Consider the following 9,637-nt stretch of genomic DNA (forward strand, 5'->3'; position numbering starts at 1 on the left):
ACAAAGGCAATTTATTCTGCTATCCAAACACTAAACCCTTTGCTTCCCCTTTGAGCCACATTCGTTTCTTTCTTACCCTCTCTTGGAATCAATGAAAATCAAATCAAATAAATAATAATAATAATAATAATAATAATAATAATAATAATAATAATAATAATAAATAGAAAATCACTATTATTGTAGTGAACTACGTTTGACCTGATTCCTCAAGAAGGATATGTAGGCGCCTCACGGCTCGGTCATAGGGTGCACGATATGCATAATGTGCACAAAAAGAAACATCAAGAGACCCCAATCAAGAAACTGGGGCAGGGATTGTATTGGTAATAAGAAAAAGATTCCAAGAGTTGTAATTTTAAACCCATATCAAAATTGTTTAACTTTTGATTCCAACCACATACCAAAAAGACCTTCCGATCAATTTTAGAAAAATACCGAGTCGAACAAATGAAGATGGTTCATAACACTCTGGTCCAAACAAGAAAAGCGATGAAAATGAGAGAGTCTTATAGGTGAAAACCCCCACGGGCACCATGAGACAACGGAAGTTGAGAGAAAGTAAAATGAGAGAGTCTTATTGGTGAAAACCTTCTCAGGCACCATAAGGCGAAAAGGAATGAAGAAATAAACAAATGAGGAAGGTTTGCCGGTGAAAACTCTTTTGGATACAGCAATCCGAATAAGGCTTGTAAATTGGCAAAAGAAAATTGGGTTGTAGAAATTTTGGGAAAACAAAATGAAACAATTGAAAGGAGATTGGTTAAAAAGACTGGGTTGATTAATCCAAAATGCATACCATGATCATTGGTGCCAGTAATTCCAATCAGATAAGTTCTTTATTCTTTCTCCAACAGTTATCCAAATTTGGATTTTTCTTTTCATTCTAGATTGTCGAAATCGTCATGTCTTCGTCACTAATAATCTTACTCTTCTAAAGCTTTTGAGATGAGTTTTGTTCCAAACAAATAAGAAGGAATGTCAAGGTATACTACCAAGATTCAAGATTGCATAGGACAAAATACGGCGATGATGGGCAGGAGATAATAGGATAAAAAAAATAATATATGGGTGTAAGAAAAGTGGAATCAAAAAGTGGTTTAGCAATGTCAGGAGAGACATATGATTACAATTGAAAGGGTTTGAAGTGAAAACAACGGTTGGGGATCCTATAAGTTAAGGATCAATTACAAGGACAAAACAGTCTTCTCAACCATTCCAAGGCAGTAAAACAAGATGAATAGAAACTCCACCATCGACAAGAATGCCCCAGCTAACCACCCTGCTTTAAAATAACAAAGTTTTCTTTGATTTGAAACAGGGGCAAAAACAACATTTGTGTCAGGAAACACCCGGTGAAGGAAATAGAAGAAATCAGGTGTCCACCTGAAGAATAAGGATGAGAAATTGAAGAAGAAATCAGGCATCCACCTGGAAAATGAGGATGAAGAATTGAAGAAGAAATCAGGCGTCTACCTGGAGAATGAGGATGAAGAATTGAAGAAGAAATCAGGCGTCCACCTGGAGAACAAGGATGAAGAAAGTAAGAAGAAATCAGGCGTCCACCTGGAGAATGAGGATGAAGAATTGAAGAAGAAATCAGGCGTCCACCTGGAGAATGAGGATGAAGAATTAAAGAAGAAATCAGGCGTCCACCTGGAGAATGAGGATGAAGAATTAAAGAAGAAATCAGGCGTCCACCTGGAGAATGAGGATGAAGAATTAAAGAAGAAATCAGGCGTCCACCTGGAGAATGAGGATGAAGAATTGAAGAAGAAATCAGGCGTCCACCTGGAGAATGAGGATGAAGAATTGAAGAAGAAATCAGGCGTCCACTTGAAGAACAAGGATGAAGAATTGAAGAAGAAATCAGGCGTCCACCTGGAGAATGAGGATGAAGAATTGAATAAGAAATCAGGCGTCCACCTGGAGAATGAGGATGAAGAATTGAATAAGAAATCAGGCGTCCACCTGGAGAATGAGGATGAAGAATTGAAATGGCAATCCGGCGTCCACCTGGAGAACAAGGATGAAGAATTGAAGGCAATCAGGCGTCCACCTAGAGAACAAGGATGAAGAATTGAAAAGGCAATCAGGCGTCCACCTGGAGAACAAGGATGAAGAGTTGAAATGTTAGCAGTCAGGCGCCCACCTGGAGAATAATGGAATACAATTGAAGCATCAGCAGTCAGGCGCCCACCTGGAGAATAAGGGAATACAATTGAAGGATTAGCAATCAGGCGCCCACCTGAAGAACAGAATGGCAATGTATTTTGACATTACGGGTTGAAGTCAAAAGCCCGCCCATATGAGAAAGAAGCACACGTGAAGTCAATAAAGCAGAGGAGCCCAACCAAATCCCCAGCAAGAAACAACAAGAGTCCCAAACAAATAAAGGAAACACGAGACACAATGAAAGGAAATGCAGAACAAGTCAGAAGCAAAAGATGCCCGAGAGTCACCGAGACATCAAGACAACAAGAAACGCAAGGGCATGATCTAGATAAGATCTTGTAATTCATATACCATAGTCTAGTTTAGCTTTTTACTTTACCTTTAAAGCAGGGGGTAATAAGGAAGTCAGTAAGCAGCAAAAGCAGCACGAAACAGCAGCGGCATCACAGTCCCATGGTAGTACCAGCTACCCAAAACTTCCCGAACTACATTGACCTGATCCCTTTATAGCCAAGGATATGTAGGAAACCTTTGAAGTAGAGGTTCGGACAAATATTTCAAAAAATGCTTCCCACAGAGTATTCGAACAGGCAAAAATCGCTCGTATCCGCTCACTTTATCTTTGCACGAAAACTCTTCGAGTTTCCGCACAAAGAGGGGCAGCTGTGAGCACGTGATTTTTGCCTCACGAAAAATACTCTAAAATAAATCAAAAATAAAACAAAATTCTCTTAGTATGCAATTTTTAGAATTTATGTGACGTTTATTAATTGTTTGTGTTTTGTCCATAAATGTTTGCTTTGTTATAATTAAACGAAAATAAAATAAAAATACATGTTGCATGCATATTTAGGATTTAGTTATGCATTTAAGAATTGATTAAATTCAAAGAGAAAATCACAAAAATATGCATTTATCTTATTTTTTATTTAATTATGTCATTGTGTGATTAATGTTTTGTTTATGTGTTAATAGTTGTTAAAAAAGTAATTAATATTTTGTAAGGGTAATTTTGTTTTTATAATTTTAATTAGGAATTTAATAATTAAGGAATAAAGTTGAAAATTGAAAGGAATTGATTAAATGGGCAAAACGGATCTGGGCCAAAATTTTAAACAAAATCAGGCCCAAACAAGAAATAACCCCATAGCCCAATCCAAACACCCCATTTCCGGTCCAATTCAACTACACCAAACGACGTCGTTTGGTTATCATTCATCAAGGGCCGTTGGAATAAATCAATCCAACGGCTGATATTCTACTCCCCTTACCCGTAACCCCTACCCGATCCATTGTCCAGGCCGACCCATTCCCCAACTAAACCAAAACGACGTCGTTCCTGTAAGCGGATAGATCCTGGCCATCTATTCTGCTTAATCCAACGGCTTATATCAATCCACCCCATCCCTATATAAATCCAAATCCCTACCACGGCCCCCTAACTAAACACCCCCCCTCTCCTGTTCATCATCATCTCCGAAAACACACCCCTAACCCTAGCCGCCTTAACACTCCATCTCCTGAAACCCGGCGGCAACAACGCCGCCGGTCACCACCTTAACACCCTCGACTCCTCACAACCCCCTCTTTATGGATCTAATATTAGTTTCCTTCGAATCAGATCACATAGTCTCGAATCTTCGATTGAAGGTTGATCTGAAAAACCAACTTTCTCCGATGGCCTCCAAATTAACACCACAGTCTCCCCAGTTCATCCTCATCACGGATCTGTTAGTGGCATGGTTCGAATCCTCCTGGAACTGCTCGAATCTTCATTTGAAGATTCGAGTGAAACCTGACCCTATCCCAACCTACCTCAAACTCACACAAGTTATCCACCTGACCCCCCTCGTGCCTAGAACACCATTGTTTTGATTCGAATATACCTAGAAATGTTCGAATTTGAGATCGAAGAATCTGAAACCCTAAAAATTTCCTGTCATGGAATTTGCCCAAATTAAGTGAGGGATTGAGATCCAAGAGACTTTAATCGAAGTATTCTCAATTGAGAATACTTCGAATAAAGTCTGTTTAGCCTCAAAAAGGTCCGAATTCAAAGTTAAGCTTGGGTCCGTATAGATTTGAAGATTCAGAGGTATTTGCTTATTTCTTTCTGTATTTTATGTGTATATTGTTGCCTGTTTCAATAGCCTGTGTACTTTTCATATTTGTTTATTTAGTGTTGTGATTCTGTCTCATACCCGTTCTTGTGATCAAATAATGGCATTTGTCTCTGTATGTTATGTTTGTTTACAATGTGTGTAATCGACTCGATTAAGTTCGTCGATTAGTTATATTATGAATTCCCGTTTATGATAATACTGATTGAAACAATCTGTTTACCTATTGTTTGTTGACAATTGTTATAGATAGTCAGTTGATTAGTCTTTTAAATCATGCTTGTTTGTAAATCAATGAGTCCGTCAAATGGATGTCGTGTGTGTATTGATTTCTGGGCAGTTAGTTTCAGGCAATATCAATACTGACAATGCCCCTGCATTCATGCCGACTTCAATTTCGATTCAAATTTTGTTCTGTTGAGTTGTGTATTGTTAATATGTTTGTATGCAAGTTCAGTGTTCAATCTGAATTTAGCTATTGCATTTCCCTATTTAGCATAATCTGTAAGGACAGAATGTTTGTTTGATTTAGGAATTGGTTATTAGCTACTAAACAGTTTAATTCAGCTAAATTTGTTAAGGTTTAGGCAGTTTTGGTCTGTGGCAGTAATAACAGTAATATTAAGGGATTTTCAGGGGTATTTGAGGAATAAAACAGTGAGGGTAATATGATAATAGTAGTGTGCTGATAGTGGAGTGTAATGGATATAATTTAATGAGATAATGGGAAACAAAGGGTAATGGGAGTGCTGAAAATAAGGGAAAAAGTATCTTTAGTGGCTGATTTATTAAGAAATCAGCCTTAGTGTTATTTGGGTGGAGATTTCCAGATTTTTAAAAGAGAAAAGGGTCCAGGCAGCATTAGGATGATAAGTTATATAAGAGGGGAGTTAGGACTGATTTAAGAGAGGATCGAAGAGATAGAAAAAAAAAGGGAGAAATACAGAGAAAAAATAGATAGAAACCAGAAAAGAAAAACAGAACCAAAGATAGAAAAGAAAAAAGAGAAAAAAAAGAGATACAGATAGAGAGAAGAGAGCAAAAGAAAGGAAAGAAAGAAAAAATCTGAAATAAGAAGAAGATAGAAAGAAAGAAAAACAAAAACAGTAAAACAGAATTCTACATCGGAAACTAGTATTGAAGCTGATTCTGTGTTTTGAAATTGAGAGCTTTTCAGTCTGCCTTGTCCTAAGTCTTAAAAATCAGAAAAACTGTTTCCCTTGAATCCATTCGGATTTGTGTGATCTTATTGTTGGTTTAAAATCTGAATTTTCTTAAAAAGTCCTGCTACTGTGTGTCTGGGTTTCACGGGTCCTGTATATTCTGCTGGTTTTGTTGCTACTGATACTGCTGAAATTTACCCCTTCTGCCCTCATTTCCAGGTACATATTTTTAAGACTCATGTTGTGAAAAGCTTCAACATTGGAAGAAAAATGAAGTTTGGGATTATAATTATGTCTTTACTCGTTTAAATCTATTAGTTTAAATTTCAGTTTTGTTTTAGTTATTTAACATGGTAATATGCTTGACATAATGACTATTAGTTAATCATTCCCGTTTGAAGTTCGTATAAGTATTGTAATAGTGTTATCTATTTCAGAATTTCATTAAGTATAGTTGTGATTGAATTATCAAGATAGGGAACATGGCATAAAGTTGGCCATTAATTAAGTCTTGTGACATTGTTAGTTAAGTAAAGAATAGTGTGGAAATGGCAAAAACTATATCACTAGCCTATTTTGTCAACTATCCGATTTAGTTGTGGATCGAATGATGTTAGCTTTATTTTGTTCATATATGGCATAATAATGGTTATGTTTATAATCAATAGTTGAAAGATGCATTAGTACAATCCGTTATGTTCACAATGTTGAAATATGGCGAATAATGTTATATGTAATATCATCTTATTAAGTCAACAGGTAGATTTGTTCTCTTTCTTAATAACAAATGGCCTAGGAATTTATACAATGCGTAAAGTTAGTGTTTAGCAATAGTTCGCATAGATTGAGAATAAAAATTGGTTTAATTATGTATATCCCAAACTCAATCATAAGCAGAATTAATCAAAATAATTATGCCTATTAGAGTAAGAACAAGCGATGTAGAAGGAATTAGATTTATAAGGTGTAACAATTTTAAGAATGTAGAAATAGAATTTGCACTAAATATAAATAATGAAAATTCTTCGAAAACTATTAATTTGTTTATCAAATTAATTCTTTTTCCTATTTTTATATTCAATTCACTTTTTGGGTATGCATATATTGTATTTACGGAAAAATGGTAGTATTAATCCCACGTTTATTTTTACCCTTTAAATTTGAATGGCTTGGAGAAATATAATTCTTATGCAGAAAAATATAATTTGCGGTCAACATTCAATAATTTGTGAATTCTTTTCGAGGAATTTAGAGGCGTACCAAATAGTGATTTCTCATGACTTTCATATAAAATATATGGTAGTAATAAACAATTTGTGGAAAATCTATATTACTATTAAGAATATTTTGCGTGATTAGGGATGCGTTCGTGTAACCTGATTATATTTCTAAAAGCAATTCGGATTATGCGTTCGCGCAACTTCGAGCGAACATTTAATAAAAAAGAGATTCGTCGGAGGATGTTAAATCAATTTCATAAAAAACCCGAGATGTGCGGTTCACTACTTAATCATATAAAGGGGGCGAATGTTCTTGATTTTATTTTAAGCACAATTGCGTACATCATATTTTTTATATATACAAAAATATTATCAACCTTTCTGTGTACACGTATGCGTGGCACGATTCTCTACTAAGGGTATATAATACGAATATACGTACGCGTGATTCGTTTACATAATTGTAAACAATCTAAACAAAAGCGGTAATAAAATCGGGCAACAAGAAAAAATGTATTTAGTAAATCAAGATAATTAAGCCAAATATAAAAACGGTTAAGCGACCGTGCTAGAACCACGGAATTCGGGAATGCCTAACACCTTCTCCCGAATTAACAGAATTCCTTACTCAGGATTTCTGGTTCGCAGAATAACAAACAGAGTCATATTCTCCTCGATTCAGGGATTAAAACCGGTGACTTGGGACGCCTTAAAATTCCCAGGTGGCGACTCTGAAACAAACAAATAAATCCCGTTTTGACTGTCCTTTAATTGGAGAAAACTTCTTCGCACCCTCGCGGGGCCGGAAAGAGGAGGTGTGACAGCTACCTTACGCGAACGCGACCAGTGGCCTGCGAACGCGAGGGCTCGAGGTGCTAAAGCATTGCGAACGCGAGCCTAGTGTCGCGAACGCGAAGGTCTTCAGACCTGGACCATCCGAACGTGAAGGGCAATTTTGCCCAGTTATTTTAAAACCCCAAACCAGAACCCCTTACGGGATTTCACCAAAACTTCACAAACTCTTTTTTCTCCAAAGTTCTAGGGCGATTTTTGAAGCACTTCTTCACCAAAGTTTCTTGGGTTAGTAATCCTTAACTCGTTTCCTTCATTTTTCATCAACATCTATTGAAATTCTAGGCCTAAAATATGTGATTAAGGGTAGAAATTAGGGAATTGGGTAGAGTTAGGGCTTTTTGATTTTTCTTGATTTAGACCTCGTTTTGGGGTCGAATTTGAAAACAAATTATATATTCGGGCTCGTAGGTGAATGAGTGATTTGATTTTTGTCCAAACCTCGTGTTTTGACCAAGGGGGCCCGGGGTCAATTTTTGGGATTTTGGGAAGAATGCTTGGAAGGCTATAATTAGGCATTGGGATCGCATTGTTTAGCATTTATTGATGTATTGAAGTCATTATTGTATAAATACAATCGATTTAGAGCCAAATTCGAGAGGAAAAGCGGTAATTGAGGATTGATTTGGCTGTGGAAGCTTGAGGTAAGTGTTTGGTCTAATCTTAGCTTGAGGGATTAGGAGTTGAGTCTTATTTGCTACGTGCTAATTGTCGAGTGCGACGTATAGGCATGGTGACGAGTATCTATATGTTGGTGTCTAGCATGACCGTGAGTCTTTATATTGCGGATATTCTGATTTTGTTGTATCTTTCATGCCTTAATGATGATTTCTATATGTTGTGAAAAGCTTGTGAAGGAAATTGTGACCTTGAATTTCGAGGAGCATTGGCTCGAGTTATATTACAAAGTGTGAAAGTATATGAAATGATTGAACCCCTTTGGAGCATTGGCTCAGGTGGTAAAGTGAGATAAGAAGTAAAAGTGAAAGAAAGAGAAAGAATTATTAAATTGCTCCCTTGCCGGGATATTTGTTGCTTGTTGATTATCTCCCTTTCCGGGATGCTGAGATTATTGATATTGTTACCTTGCCAGGATTTAACTGTTTAATTGTGTTCCCTTGCCAGGATTTAGCTGTTTAATTGTATTCCCTTGCCGAGATTTCTACCATTATTTGTCTACTCCCTTGCCCCTTTGTTTGTGATTGTTGTTTGGGTGAGGAAGAGTGTTAAAGCACGAAGAGTGATGCCGTGCATTGTTTGTTATTGTAAGGAAAGAGTGTTAAGCATGAAGGGTGATGTCGTGCCGTACGATGTACCATTCTGTATCGATATTCATTGACTATATTGTGAGGAAAGAGAGTAAAAGCACGAAGGGTGATGCCATGCACATTATTATGATACGAATTGATTTGGTAAGAACGAGAGTAAAAGCACGAAGGGTGATGTCGTGTACATTTTTATTATAAATATTGCTTGGGTGAGGACGAGAGTAAAAGCACGAAGGGTGATGCCGTGCAAATTGTTGACTTTTGATTCTTGTTGATATTCTGGCTTTGTTGCTTCTTTCTTTTATTGAGGATTTCTATTTGAAACTGTTATCTCCCCCCGGCATGTTTCCCCTTCCTACATTGACTGGTTAATTCCTGTATTTCTTTTCCGCTGTACATGTATATATATTTTAAACTACACAGGTTATTTGGTGGTCTGGTCCTAGCCTTGTCACTACTTCGCCGAGGTTACGCTAGGCACTTACCAGCACATGATACTACGCTCTGTGCTCTTTTGCACAGATCCAGGTCTTGGACAGTAGTAATAGCGCGGGAGCCAGCCTTCAGTCCAATGAGACACCGAGGTACCCTTGCAGGCGTCCGCAGGCCCAGCGTCTCCTCTATCTTTTATTTCAGTCTGTAATCTTCTGTATTCGAGACAAATGGTTTATATTTTTTTTTCTTTTCTTTCAAACGGTTTTATTTAGTACTTTTAGAAGTTCGTGAGTAATATGACACCAGTTCTTGGGTAGAGGCATATGTTGATTTCCGCATTATTGTTCAGTTTCTTTAATTTAAATTCTTCCGCATATTTATTTAAATCCGTTGTTTTTATGATA

The sequence above is a fragment of the Nicotiana tabacum genome, chromosome 11, assembly GCF_000715075.1.
Source record: "Nicotiana tabacum cultivar K326 chromosome 11, ASM71507v2, whole genome shotgun sequence".
NCBI classification, from domain to species: domain Eukaryota; kingdom Viridiplantae; phylum Streptophyta; class Magnoliopsida; order Solanales; family Solanaceae; genus Nicotiana; species Nicotiana tabacum.